Source organism: Equus quagga, chromosome 9 (genome assembly GCF_021613505.1).
Source record: "Equus quagga isolate Etosha38 chromosome 9, UCLA_HA_Equagga_1.0, whole genome shotgun sequence".
NCBI lineage: Eukaryota > Metazoa > Chordata > Mammalia > Perissodactyla > Equidae > Equus > Equus quagga.
Genome location: NC_060275.1, coordinates 89,727,651 through 89,742,291, shown reverse-complemented (window position 1 = coordinate 89,742,291; position 14,641 = coordinate 89,727,651). Strand labels below are relative to the sequence as shown.

Here is a 14,641-nt window from a genome sequence, read left to right as displayed (position 1 = left end):
CTAAGGTCCTAAGCTTGGAAAATGAGAATGTGAGATCAATGAAGTAAAGCTCAGAGTGACACAAAATCCTGGTTATGAAAAACAGGAGCTTTAAATGATGAATAGCTGTAGAGTTTTCTTTTAAGCTTTTGGGGAAAAAAGTCCTCCTCTTCCTCCTTCTCAAATGTTATAAATCATCAAGGGGTGAGGAGATGAGACTGGATCCTAAAAGTGAAGCCCTCTAGTATGTTGTATGAAACAGTGATGTTCTGGAACTTAGGAATCGTGTGTGCTGTTAGTAAAGCTTTTGAGCTGAGATGGCGAGAGCACCCAGCGTGGCCAGAAGACTAGCCAACCCCAGAGTTGGACTGTGGGAGCAGCAAGGTGATGAACTTGTGGTAAGAGTGCAATTAAGAAGCCCAGCCCTGATACATATGTGGTCAATACCCATTAAATGCTTGTCCAGTGAATGAAAGATCCTTTATATCAAAGATTCTTAACTGGGTTTGCAGGAGGGTGGGGCCATGATCCCCTGGGGTAGAGTTCATCAGAATCATGAATCATGTGGGGGAGCATTTTTACACTACGTACTACACTTCAGAAGTTCTAATACACACCTAGGGTTGTGTTTTGAATTTCCTGTCCTCTGTCTCCCCTGACCCCCAATCAAGGCAATAATAAGCCTGTGTGTTTGGGGAGGATAAAAGAAATCCTGTCAACCAGTGTCCTTTATGAAGAGAGAATGTACTTGAGGAGAAAAGCACTGGAAGCAAACCAGTAGGAAAAATTTCCTTTTTGGATATAAAACTTTGGTCATTCTAGTGTCTCTGTTAAATGCCTACTTTCTAAACATATACCTATATCCTTATTTCTTTTGTTTGAGTATGTGACTCAGGTAACAGTTGGATTCTCCTGGCCCCAGGAGCATAATATGACCCTTGACAAGATTTTTACTAATTCTGAGTTTATTCTCCCGTAATGCTCTTTGGATCTGTCCACTAGTACAATGTGGAATAATTGTTTAGGAAAACTCTCCTTCTACACAACAAAATGTTGGTAATACTAATCACGAAACTAAGCAAACAATATTAGCGGCCAGGAAAGAAATGATAATGAAAATTTTTGGTTATTGCACATTATATATATGTTAAATATATAATTATGCCAGGAAAAAACACAAAAAGTAAAATAAATATCACAGTACAAAAAGGGGAAATAATGGGCTAATATTTTTAATTACATTGATGCCTTTTTTGAGCAAAAGAAATAAAAACTTATAACCACGTATTAGTGTGTCACAATAAGGAGTAATGACATTACAGTGTCTGTTTTCAATCCCTAACTTCTGAAAAAAAACTAAAATGATTTTATAGAAATTATTTTTCTTTGTATATTCATGTTCCATAGACAGCATAGTCAAATTTGTTCATTGGGCCGGCCCGGTGGCGCAGTGGTGAAGTGCGCACGTTCTGCTTTGGTGGCCCGCGGTTCGCTGGTTCGGATCCCGGGTGCAGATATGGCACTGCGTGGCAAGCCATGCTGTGGAAGGCATCCCACATATAAAGGAGAGGAAGATGGGCACAGATGTCAGCTCAGGGCCAGTCTTCTTCAGCAAAAAGAGGTGGATTGGCAAATATTAGCTTAGGGTGAATCTTCCTCAGGGAGAAAGAAAATTGTTCATTGATCTTTGCTCATAATTTTTTTGCTCAAATAATTAATGAATTAATAAAAATTATTATTTTTAATTTCAAAAAATTTCTTTCACATGCAGAAACAGTTATATAAATTGTTAGGAATTTTTTAAAGAGTTTTTAAATTTTATTTTTTAGAACAATTTTAGCTTTACAGAAAAATTATTACTATAGTATAGAAAGTTTCCATATACCCACACCTAATTTTCCCTATTAATACTTTACATTAGAATGGCACATTCACTACAATTAATAAACTGATATTCATACATTATTATTAACTAAAGCGCATACTTTATTCAAGTTTCCTTAGCTTTTTATCTCATGTGCTTTTTCTATTAGTTAAGAAAAATTATAAACATAAGAATGTTAGGAAGGTATCCGATAAAATTCCTATTTCACAATACATTCTGGAAATTGCAAAACTGTCATGTTTGTTTGAATCAATTCTAGTGGTTTTCACATGATATAGTCACCAAAAAAAATCGTAATTTCTATATATAGTTTGGAAAAGTTTGAGATCACTTCTGATATTACTTGTTCCTTCTTTTGAAAAGTAAATTTGAAATACCACAGTGATTGTAAAATTGAAGAAATAGAAACTGAGTTCTTAGTCTTGAAACGAATGCATGACACCAAATCTACGTGTGTTGGGGTTGATGGTTTAACTGGGATTTCTCCAAATTCATTTCCATGTAGAACACAATGCTTATTAAAAGATAAGTAATAAAAACGTGCCAATTTGTAGCTTATACGTTATTAAATTTCAACAGTAATAACAGCAGTTGTTTAGATTTAGAACTTAGACCAACAACAAAAAAAGTTTTTTCCAGGAGTATTGTATCACTCATGTTGTCTAGAATCCCTAGCCAAAGCAGACACTCAGTTGGTTTTACTAACTTCTTTAAATCTTCTACAGACAACCCCTCCTCCCCTTATTGACTGCACCCCCGGCAGCCACTCCCTCCACTGGCCACGCAGCCCTCAGTGAGTCACTGGGTACATCAGCCCCCACGGCACCTTGGATGCAAATCTCAGCTTTCATCAACCATTTTCATAAGAAATCTGTTTACTCCAATCCAAGCAAGCATTTTGTAAAGTTGTTTCTTTTCCCCCCAACTTTATTGAAGTATAATTGACAAAATTGTAAGATTTAAATTGTACAATGTGATGATTTAATATACATATACATTATGAAAGCATTCTCCCCATCAAGTTAATTAACACATCCATCACCTCCCGTATTTACCTGTTTTAGGGGGAGGGTGAACATCTAAGTTCTTCTCTTTTTGCAGATTTCAATTACACACAGTAACAATGTTATCAACCTTAGTCACCAAGTTTTACATTAGACGCTCCGACCTTATGCAGCTGAAAGGTTGTACGTTGTTACCAGCCTCTCCCTATTTCCCTAACCCCCAGCCCTTGGTAATCACTTTTCTACTTCCTGTTTCTATGAGCTTGACTTTCTTCTTAGATTCCACACATAGGTGATACCATAGGGTATTTGCCTTCCCTGTCTGGCTTATTTTACTTAGCATAAGACCCTTTAGGTTTATCCATATCATCACAAATGACAGGATTTCCTTCTTTTTATTTTTCATTTGTTTATTTTTTCTCCCCAAAGCCCCAGTACATAGCTGTATATTCTAGTTGTAAGTCCTTCTAGTTCTTCTATGTGGGATGCCACCACAACATGGCCCAATAAGTGGTGTGTAGGTCTGAGCCCAGGATCTGAACCTATGAACCTCTAGGCTGCCAAGGCAGAGTGAGTGAACTCAACCACTATGGCACTGAACTGGCCCCTATTTTTCATTTGTTTTATATATTTTTGTGTGTGTGAGGAAGATTGGCCCTGAGCTAACATATGTAGCCAAACCTCCTCTTTTTGCTTGAGAAAGAGTGGCCCTGAGCTAACAACCATGCCAATCCTCCTCTACTTTGCAAGTGGGAATGCCACCACAGCATGGCCTGAGGAGCAGTGAGCAGGTCCACACCTAGGATCTGAACCAGCAAACCCCATGCCGATAAAGCAGAGTACGTGAACTTAACCACTATATGACCAGGCTGGCCCCAGATTTCCTTCTCTTTGAAGGCTGAATAATATTCCATTATCAAGTTTTAAAAAATGTACTGATGATGTGGTGTGTTAAGGGCAGGCTCACATAGTTTGGTCTCTTGTTGGTGTCATGACTGACACTCCCCACCCCACCCATCTTCTCCTTCCTCCCAGAAGCAGCAAACAAATCCCTCCTGCCCCTTGTCACCTCGTACACCCCCATGTCCCTTACCATCCCCCTCTCTCCTCCACAGCCATGACTACCAACGACTTTTAACAAATGCGTGTCCCTCTACAAAAAGAATTCTCACAGGGACTGCCAAGAGAATGGCCCTTTATCTATTTTGTTACTTAAACAATCAGGCCATTAGTAATTTTTTCCTAGAGTAATAAATTTTTTCCCATAGGATTCTAGTTTCTGGAATAAAGTGTATTGGTAGGCACTATCAGTCAAGCTCATGATTCATAGCTAGAAAACCTCGAAACTGGTTGTAAACCTGATTCTGTAGCTTGTCTCCGGTGCTTAAGAACCATTGCACTTAAACCCTTGTCACTAATTAAGCCCCTTTATTAACACTTTGGGGGCAAGTAAAAGAAAGGCAGGAATTTCTTTAGATATTCTTTGTATATTTGTAAGCAATTATTAATAAGTCCTTGGCTATCTTTTCCTTTTAACCAAATTGCATAAATTTTATGTCAAACTTTCCTTCTTAGCTACCATTTTTCAAAACTTTAATCATTCCTCTTGCTCTTTCCTTAATCTTTTTCTGTTTAACATTATTTATATTTCTTTAATTGTGATTAAATAGTAAAAAATACACAAATATTTTGACTATTTTTACTGCTTGTAAGGTTCAATGAATATATTATGATACACATCACAATAATTTAGTGGGTTCTAATTTGACAGAGGTACTTTAAGTGTCTTCCATGTCACATTTTGGTGATTTCCTTTACACAACCCATTTCCTGCTTTTGCTGGAAGCAAAGCAGGCTGTTTTCTATTTTTGTTTTTAATTTTACTTTTCCCCAAGGCTTTCTTAATTGTGTTTTTCTTGGGTAGGCAACATCTTGTCTCTGAATATTTAAGCCATGACTAAAGTGTACCCACACAGCATTTGACTTGTTCAATGAGTTTTTTTAAGGTGAAATATTTGCTTAATAGGTAATGAAGATAATTTATCGTACATCAGTCCACAGCCCAGTATGTAGAATTTTCTCAATGAAATGTAATTCTAAAAATGATCACCTTTCATATTTGTTAATTAATTTATCACATTGTGGATCTCAAGTGTTGGTGGTAATAGCCAATGAAACGCAATGCTCAAGGAAGAAGGTAAATAATGTTATTCAAATGCATTTGCTGGTTTTGTGCTTTACATAAAATATTTTATTCTATTCTCCCAACTGTCAAAATGGAATTAATTTCAATCTAGAGATGAGGCAGTTAGGGTTTATAGACGTTCAGAAACTCGGCCAAGGTCACATTAGTAAGTGCTAGTGCTCCTTTCAGCTTCTGCTCAAGTTGATTTCTTCTGATTTTTGCAAATCCCATGAATTCAGAGACTGTAATTTGTTTTATTTTCTTGGTATATTTAGGCCTGCACTTTTTTTAGAAGAATAATGTGCCAAATATTATTGTCAAAAGGATTTTCACATGAAACCAGCCCTTCAGAAAGTCTCTCCCTTATTCACTCTTGTGATAGTGGTGACTGCAACAATACATTCTAGTCCATATGCTCTTCTTGCGACTCAGCTTTGACGCTGCTCCGGTCGAGGAATGGGATCCTTGTTCCCTCCGCTTGAATCTGCTTGTCAGTGGTAGTGACACTTTGTGTCCTCGAATGCTAAATCAGAAAATGCGATTTTTTGGCATCTTCGTCTTGGGACTCTTGCTCCAGACATCAGCATGCAAGGCTGAACTCCCAGTCTACACAGCACTGAATTGGCAGTCATGTGAGTGAGTCATCTTGGAAGTGATGCTGTAGTCCCCGGTTGAGCTGATGCCACGTGGAGCAGAGGTGGACCTTCTGCACAGATGCCTGTCAAAATTGAAGATATGAAAGCTCAATAAACTGTTTCTGTTGTTTTAAGTCACTAATCTTTGAGGGGATTCATAATAATGAATAACAACAATAAATAACTAAAACAAGTGTCAAATATTGCTTTGCATTCACAGAAAACTTATTTTGAAAAATCATTTTCATTGCACTGTATTTCTGAACGTTTCCTATTCGTTAGATGAATTCAGATCTAATCTGATAAAAATGACGTAAGCAAAGTTGTCCAACTCGAGGAAGGCCTGCGCGAATCGGAACTCATTTCTGTTTTGTAGTTTGTACTGCTCTCTATAAAGCCCTGTTTGTCTGTTTTGACCAGAAAGAGCCAGGAAGAAGGAAATTAGTTTATTTGCTCTGGACTTGCTGCAGTGGGATGCATAGGGGAAGTCACCTTGGTACTAGTTAACATTTTAAAAGGAATCTATTTGAACCTCAAACCGTTTCATTGCTATAAGTTATCTAACTTCTATTAATTCTATAATCAAATAAATGTTTTATTTAACTTACTGATTCTTTCCTTCTAACAAACCTGCTTTTTCACTCAGAGCACATCTCCTTTTAGTCCGCTTTTTGTCTTATTCACAAATTTCTTAAATTTGACTTTTTTTAAAGATTTTATTTTTCCTTTTTCTCCCCAAAGTTCCCCCAGTACATAGTTGTGTATTTTTAGTTGTGGGTCCTTCTAGTTGTGGCATGTGGGATGCCGCCTCAGCATGGCCTGATGAGCGGTGCCATGTCCGCGCCCAGGATTGGAACTGGCAAAACCCAGGACCACTGAAGCAGAGCATGTGAACTTAAACACTGGGCCATGGGGCTGGCCCCTGACTTTTCATAAAAATACTATTTTTCTTTCTTTCCCTTTTTCTTAGTCTTATCATGATAATTGGTCTTAAACGTTAGGGTCACAGTTTATAGTTATGCGAGCATTAGACGTACATTTGACAAGCTTGTAAGATCATCAATTATGTTGCCATCTACACATTTTAACACGGCATAAATAGAACACGTTCTGTAATGTTGTTGAATATATATCAATAAATATATGATTCATATTAACTGTTTGAAAGGGTAGGTGGACAGGAACTCAGGAAAGTCACACAAGTGGCCTCACTTTATTATTACTTCCTGAGGGTCCGTATTCTAGGGACACTAAGTCCTAGCGTCTAGTGTCACAGCTGCCTTAGCCTTGGTTTCCCCTTCCTTGGAAAACAAAGCTTGAAACAGGAGCTTGTGTGTAGGCAACTTATTTAGGAAGTGACTAGGTAACAGAAATGGGGACTGAGGGATTGTAACATGAGGGAAAGGAAAGATAGGTGTAATTTACCGAATTGGTTATCATGTGCCTGCTGACCATCTGTATATCTTCTTTGGAAAAATGTCTGTTCAGATCCTCTGCCTATTTTATAATTGAGTTATGTGTTTTTTTGTTGTTGAGTTGTATGAGTTCTTTATAAATTTTGGATATTAATCCCTCATCAGATATATGATTTGCAGATATGTTCTCCCAATTGTTAGGTTTGTCTTTTTGCTTTGTTGATGGTTTCCTTTGCTGTGCAGAAGCCTTTTAGTTTGATGTAGTCCCACTTGTTTATTTTTTCTTTTGTTTCCCTTGCCTGAGGGGACATGATGTTTAAAAAGATACTGCTGAGACTGATGTCAATGAGTGTAGCCTCTGTTTTCTTCTAGATTTCTCAAAAAATTAAAAATAGAATTACCATATGATGCAGCTATTCCACTTCTGGGTGTTTATCCAAAGGACATGAACCACTAATTTGAAAAGATCTATGCACCTCTATGTTCATTGCAGCATTATTCACAACAGCCTAGACTTGGAAACAACCTACGTGCCCATCAAGAGGATGAACAGATAAAGAGGATGTGGTAAATATACAAGTGGGATACTATTCAGCCATAAAAAACATGAAATCTTGTCATTGTGACAACATGGATGGACCTTGAGAGCATTATGCTAAGCGAAATGTCAGACAGATAAAACCAAATACCATACGATTTCACTCATATGTGGAAGACAAAACAACAGACAAACACATAACCACAGAGAATAGATTGGTGAATACCAGAGGAGAAGGTCGGGGGAGGACGAAAGGGGTAAAAGGGCACATGGGCATAATGATGGATGGCAATTAGACTTTGGTTAGTGAACATGATGTAGTCTACACAGAAGCTGAAATATAATGATGTACATCTGAAATTTATATAATGTTATAAACCAATGTTACCTCAAAAGTTAATTAAATAAAAATTATTTTAAAAAAAGAAGTCAAATTGGTTAGCATTGTAGCTACAGGAGCTCAATTCCTCTGGGAGCTTCTGCTGAGCTGTTTAGAAGGTGCATGCTCCATTGTCCCATCAGACTTCACTTAAGAAATACAGATTCAAGGATAGAACAATTAAGAATTTCAAGATGGCTACTACAGGGCACAAAACTCAGGTCCTTCTGAGTGCGGGACCCTGTAGGACTGTACTGGTTGCACATCCATGAAGTTTGCTGTGCCTATGACCTTTGAGATGTGGCATTAACAGGCTAGAGATGGTTGGTTGTCTCAAGGCAAAGCAGAGACCGAAGTGTGGATGTAGGAGCTGGGAGGCTGAGGGGTTATGAGAATATGAGCTCATGAGTTTTAGGAATGCAGAAAAATCCAGGGAAGCATTTAGATGTAAGCAGCTTAAAAATTGGCAGTTCAATGCAAGCTCATCTAAATCTAACGAAGAGATGGGGCCCAGCTGACATTTGGGTTACACCTGTGTAAGGCCGCCTTTGGCCACACTACCTTTTGGAATAGCTTGAAAAAATTTGACATTCATATAGAGTTTTTGAGGAGAAGCTCTTGAGTCTTTGTCACCCTTTGCTGTTTATCTTGTTTCTTCATCCTGTATTGGTATTGTGTTAGTCAGATCACGCTGCCATAACAAAACATCATAGTCCAGGTGGCTTAAACAACAGAAATTTACTTCTCACAGTTCTAGAGGCTGGCAATTCCAAGACCAAGGTGCTGGCTGATTTGGTTCCTGGTGAGATCTCTCTTCCTGCTTTGCAGATGGCCACCTTCTTGCTGTATTATCACATGGCCTTTCCTAAGTGTGTGCACATGGGAGGAGAGAGACAGCTAGAGAGACAGAAATAGAGAGAGGGGGCACTCTTTTCCTCTTTTTATAAGGCCATCAATCTTATCCTATTAGGATTCTGTCCTTAAGACTTCATTTAACCTTAGTTATCTTCTAAAAGCCCTGTCTCCAAATATAACCATAGTGGGGGGGGGGGGGAGCGGTGAGGCGATAGGGCTTCAACATGCAAATTTGAGGGGGCACAATTCAGTCCATAGCAAGTATATATTTTAAAATCCGAGGTGCTGGGTTTCTTATTTATTTGCATTCAATTGAATGTTGTTTTATTTGGCCCATGTTTGTAACTTCCTGCAATACTTTGGGCTCTTATTCTGTGGAGTAGATACTTACATACTTGTTTTGCCATCACATACCTCTAAACTTTTTGGGAGCTCTCTATCTTCCCGTGGAAAAATTGGTGGGCTCCAAAATTTGTTCTGCCCCAAATCTATCAAGATTCTAATCAGAATAAAGGGTTCTTCCATTTGTCAAGATTTACCTCATTGAATGGCAATTTGGGCTATAATAGTAGTATTCTTCTGTTGCAGAAGTATCCATGACTGCAGAAGAGCTGGCCCTGCTTTCATCTATTCTGAGGAGTTGGCATGGGGAGTTTGGCCTCAGTTCTTGATGCTACACTTGCAGGGACACTGATTCACTGATGTCTGTCCAGTAGAGATGGTGAAAGGTTTTTGAAGCATAATCTATGAGGAACAGTTGAAATTTTTAGGATAAAGAGGGTGTGGGGGTTATCTGTCTGATTTTAAATGTTTAAAAGCCTGTCACGTGAGAGAGGAATTAGACTCATCCTGAGTGCCCTCAAAAAGACAAACCTAGTATTAATGGATGGATGTGAGAGGAAGGCAAGTTGCTTTATGAGGAAGAACCTTTGAACAGCCACAGTTGTGCCAGAGAGGGAGTTCTCTGAATCATGATGTAAGAAGCCTTTCTTCATGGACAGTATTCAAGCAGGGGAAGAATATTTATATGTCGGTCACTATCCCAGACTGAATTTGTCCTAATGCAGTGGAACTGAGTGTGAATAGCTGGGAATGGTTTTTAAATTGTGAAGCACCATTTGGTGCTCTGAGAAGGCTAAGTTCTTGTTATAAAGTGTTGTGCTAAGGCATGCATAGTGTCTGTATTAATTTCCTAGGTATGCCGTAACAAAGCACCACGAACTGACCAGTATCAAACAACGGAAATTTATGCCTCACAGTTCTAGAGGCTAGATGTCTAAAATCAAGCTGTTGGCTGGGCCATGCTCCCTCTGAAACTTACTGGGGAGAATCTTTCCTTGTCTCTTCCCAGGTTCTGGAGATTGCCATCAACTCCTGGCATTCTTTGGCTTGCAGCTGCCTCACTCCAATCTTTGCCTCTGTTGCCACATGGCATTCCTCTTTGCATAATGACCTCAGTCATATTTGATCCAGGCTCACTCTAACAGTCTCAACTTAAGTTGATCACATCTACAAAGACCCTATTTCTAAGTAAGGTCACAATCACAGGTACCAGGGGTTAGGATTTTAACACATCCTTTTGGAGGATAAAATTCGACCCATAACAGCCTCACAGAGGCTGATGAACTGCACTTTGATACTGGCTCTATCTCTGCCACGCTCAACTATCTAAGCAAGTCAATGTGTCTCTTGGAACTTCAGTTTCTGCTTCTGTAAAATGAGAGCAATACCTTTCTCTGGCCAGCTGACAGGGTCTGGTGTCACTACATAAAGAGTCGACACATGGGCATATGATCTCAAAAATCCTCATATATGGGTAACTTTACTGTAACTCTCTGAATATAGGTGCAACACCCAATGATAAATTTTTTTTCCTTTGAGCATAATTAAAGCATGAAGTTCTTAATCTCTAATGGTTACGAAAAATCTCGTGAACACTAGCCACAAAAGTCCACAAGACAGGGTCTGCAATAAGAACATGAGAAACAGCACAGCTTTCTTTCATTTTGAAGGAATCTGAGAAAATGAACTAATTTAGTCAACGCAATCTACCCAGTCCATGCGAGGAAAAGAAAAACGCAAGGGAACTGTTTTAGGAAATAAGATTTATCATCTAATTTTCCACTGTGACTTTGTTCCCATAACATCCTATTCAAAGACTTTCTGGTGACTTAAATCTGTCATTTTTTCTTAATAGCCCCTGTTTTCCATCCTGTCCTCGGTTTCCAGCTGCTGTGTGTGCTCGCTGCTGATTACCGTCAGTGATAATTTGAGTAGGCATGCAACATGTTTCCAAACAATGGGGATGAATGATCTGGTATTTGAGGAAGCGCTAAAAAAAGACATTCCAGTCTGGAACCATGCAAGCTGGGAGGATGTGTTCTCCATGGATATGGACTGAGAACGGCAAAAACAATCTTGAAAAACAAGAACAAAGTTGAAGGACTCATACTTCTGGTTTTAAAACTTATTACAAAGCTACAGTAATCAAGACAGTGTGGTGCTGGTATAAGGACAGACATACAGATCAATGTAATAGAATTCAAAGTCCAGAAACAAACTCTTACATTAATGGCAAATTTATTTTCAACAAAGTTGCTAAGACAATTCAATGGGAGAAAGGATAGTCTTTTTAAACAAATGGCACTAGGATAACGGAATATCCACATGCAAAAGAATGAAATTGGACCTCCACCTCATACTATACACAAAAATGAACTCAAAATGAATCACAGACTTAAATGTAAGAGCTACATCTAGAACATTCTTAGGAGATAACATAGGAGTAAACCTTAGTGATCTTGAGTTAGACAATAGTTTCTTTGATATCACACCGAAAGCACAAGAGATAAAAGAAAAAAATAGATAAATTGGACTTCATCAAAATTAAAAATTTTTGTACCTCAAGTGATATCATCAAGAAAATGAAAGAAGAATGCAAGAAGATATTTGCAAATCGTATGTCTAATAAGAGATTTGTATCTAGAATGTATAAAGAACTCTGACAATTCAGTAACATAAGGACAAAAAGCCCAACTAAAAAGTAGGCAAAGAATTTGAATAGACCTTTATCCTAAGAAGACATGCAAATGGCTGCTGGATGCATGAAAAGATGCTCAACGTCATTAGTCAGTAGGGAAATACCAATCAAAACTACAATGAGGGGCTGGCCCAGTGGTGCAGCAGTTAAATTTTCATGTTCCTCTTTGGTGGCCCAGGGTTCGCCAGTTCAGACCCCTGGTGAGGACCTATGCACCACTTGTCAAGCCATGCTGTGGCAGGGGTCCCACATATAAAGTAGAGGAAGATGGGGCGGATGTTAGCTCAGGGATAATCTTCCTCAAAAGAACCTGAAAACAAACAAACAAACTACAATGAGATACCACTTCACACTCACTAGGATAACTATAATAAAAAAATGAGTAAGCAAGCTTAGTGAGAGGAGCGGGGTGGTGGAAGGTCTCCGAGTCCTGATGGTCAAGTATGATTTCATTGGACATAGGATTTCAGATCGGAGAGAGACGAACGGAAACAGAGTCAAAATTTCCAGCCAGCCTGCTGATGCCAATACAAATACCCAGAGTATGATTCACTGATCAGATACCGTCTGCATGCCCTAAGTCTGGATGAGGCACCAGGGCCTCAGAAACCAGAGCATTCATATCCAGCTGATGGAGATGATGCTGCACTTGCAGCAGATCATAGAGGAGTGCATCCTCTATGGATGCACGACCTGGTGCTGGAAGAGGAGAGTCAGAACCAGGCCACTCAAGAGCAGGAAGCCCTCTTGGACCACCTAATGTGCCAGATGGTCAATCTGCTACAGTCTGGGACCACAGGTGGCCTGGGGATCCAACTATCTTGTCCTTCCCTAGACTCTAAGGGTGATGTCAGTGGTGGGCAGTGGGCTCAGTCATGCAGGCAGCCTAGGCAGCTTGTTCACCAGCTGAGTGATTTTGAAGCTGCATTTGTCAGCTGTGACCTGTCCAATCATGGGATTGATATCTCTCCCTTACACCACTCCAGCTTTCAGGACTACATTACCTACCAAGGAGGCAAATACCACGAGGACAAGAACACCTTGGCTTCATTAACCTTGGTTCCAGTGAGAATACGCTCTGCATTGATCTGGTGACTTCCGGTTGAGTCAGAGTGACATGAACCGCATTGAGGAGATCCCACTGTAAGATCCCGATTAGAGAGGGCAACTGTTCCTGCAGGAAGAAGCGTCTCAGTTCCTGACCTCTTGCTGCAAGGCTCCTGCTTATCTCGATCCAGAAAACTCGGTTGTTCTAAATGGCCGCTGCTCTGTCTTCTCTGTGCTGGCCATGGTTCTGTGTGATCCAGGTGAGGCCTTCCTGATTCCCATCCCCTTTCATGGTGGCTTTGTCGTTAGATCCCTCCTGCATGCGAAAGTTGAGCTGATTCTTGTCTACCTGGACAGTGAGATCACTGATCCGAACATCTGTGCTTTCCAGCTTGCTGTGGGCAAGTTGAAGCAAGCCCTGCCGAAGGCTGGGCTTAAGGGGAAAAAGGTAGGGGACCTCAGGCTAATTCACTCTCAGAATCCTCCAGGTGACATCTACTTCCAAGACTCATTGAAGGAATACCTGGAATTTGCCAAGAGGTATAACCTACATGTGATTATAGATGAGAGGTATGTGTTATCTATGTTGGATGAATCTGTCGTATTCCACAGAGTTCTGAGCTGAAAGTTTACTGACCCCAACAGGACCCACGTGATCTGGTGTACCAGTAAGGATTTTGCATCTCTAGCTTCTGCTTTGGCACTCTGTATACCCACAATAAGGTGATGGTCTCTGCCGTGAGCTCCTTTGGCCACCTCCGCAGAATGTCTGGCATCACCCAGCTTGAACTGTGTTGCTGTTCCTGGACAGAGAATGGATTGACGAAGTGCATCTGACCACTAATCGCTCCCAGCTGCAGGCAGCTCACAGGTACATCATTAACAAGTCGAAGCTTTGGAGATCCCCTTTCTCAATCGTGTCTCTGGCCTCAGTGTCTGGATTAACTTGAAAAAGTACCTGGACTCATGCACATTTGAGAAGGAGCGGCTTTCCCATTGCTGATTCCTGGACAACAAGCTGGTGCTGTCTCATGGTAAGACCTATAAATGTAAGGAGCCTGGCTGGTTCCACCACCCATCTTTGTAGATAAGCCCCTCCGGCTAAAACACACCATGCCCAGGTCTATCAGGTGCTAGTGGAGGAGAAGCAGGATTTGATGGTGAAGAAACTGGAGGATATGCAGAGGGAGTATACTGTCTGCCTCTCAACAGTGACTCCAGCCCATCACCTGCTCAGGGAGGGCCTGATATCGGCCTCTGGCCCAGAAGGCTGAGGTAGTGAACTGGTGCTATGACTGAACAAACAGTGGACTCCTCTAGGAATGGGCTCATCTGACCCAGTCATCCACCTCCGTAAGCTGAGCATCTGTCATTTTTGGAAGCTGTGCATCTTTTTAGTCTTTGCTAGCCATTGTGTACGTGTGAATGTTTTTATGGGGCTTGGTGTGGGGAAGCCTAAAGGAATAAGGGAGCTCTCTGGGTCACTATTTAGTTGAGTTTATTTTTGTATTTGATATCCAGTAAATTCCATATTCTCTTAAATTCCAGGCCTGTTCTATTTCTAGTTCACATTTTTCGTAATCACTTTTGGTAGCTAGGTGATTTTTTGTCCCTTTTTAAAATTCGAGGGCAGGTTGCATGTGAAGAGCATTGTCTGGGGCAGGCCAGAAAGGCATGAA

The 14,641-nt window shown here is 40.1% G+C and overlaps 1 pseudogene; it reads left to right on the top strand.

Moving 5' to 3' along the window:
• Positions 1-296: 296 nt before the first annotated feature.
• Positions 297-14,236, top strand: LOC124244603 (probable inactive 1-aminocyclopropane-1-carboxylate synthase-like protein 2; annotated as a pseudogene).
• The last annotated feature ends 405 nt before the right edge of the window (positions 14,237-14,641 follow it).